Here is a 577-nt window from a genome sequence, read left to right on the forward strand (position 1 = left end):
GAATAGGATAGGGATATTGGACGGGATGAAGGGAGGAAGGAAGTACACAGAGATGAAGGACTAGGCTGCTGGATTCTGTGTTTTGTTAGGAGTCACAAAATATTTATTTGGTAGTAGTATCCATGCAAAACCTACCTTAACCGGTAGGTTACATAATTATTGTAATATACAAAAATAATTTCAAACAAATACATTACAAAATGAGATCAAAAACATTTGTTTCCGCCCAGGATCGAACTGAGGACCGTCCGCGTGTAAAGCGGATGTGATAACCACTACACCACGGAAACATGTTATTTTGCACCATTCAGATTTGCCTCAACAGCAACATCCTTCCTCTTTGCCCACCGTGCTTAAAACTCCAGTGTTTTTCTTCCTCTCTGTTCATATTATTTTTTCCATTCTACTCCGCCACACACTCACATCTCAAAACTCCTTTGCTAACGATTAGCTGCCAGAACATTTGACATATCTATCGTCACCGTGCTAAAAGAATGTTATAGGCAGAGTGACTGGGAGTTTGAGCGGTAACCATTAAGCAACTGTTTATCTGCCACCAAAAATTGGTCGATTTTAT

At 39.9% G+C, this 577-nt stretch overlaps 1 non-coding gene across 1 annotated transcript; it reads right to left on the minus strand.

Moving 5' to 3' along the window:
- Window positions 1–217: 217 nt before the first annotated feature.
- TRNAV-UAC (transfer RNA valine (anticodon UAC)) lies at window positions 218–290 on the minus strand. Its single transcript has one exon. It is a non-coding gene; the product is annotated as a tRNA-Val (tRNA).
- Between the last annotated feature and the right edge of the window lie 287 nt (window positions 291–577).

The sequence above is a fragment of the Hetaerina americana genome, unplaced genomic scaffold (genome assembly GCF_022747635.1).
Source record: "Hetaerina americana unplaced genomic scaffold, ioHetAmer1.1.p SCAF_9, whole genome shotgun sequence".
Lineage (NCBI taxonomy): Eukaryota > Metazoa > Arthropoda > Insecta > Odonata > Calopterygidae > Hetaerina > Hetaerina americana.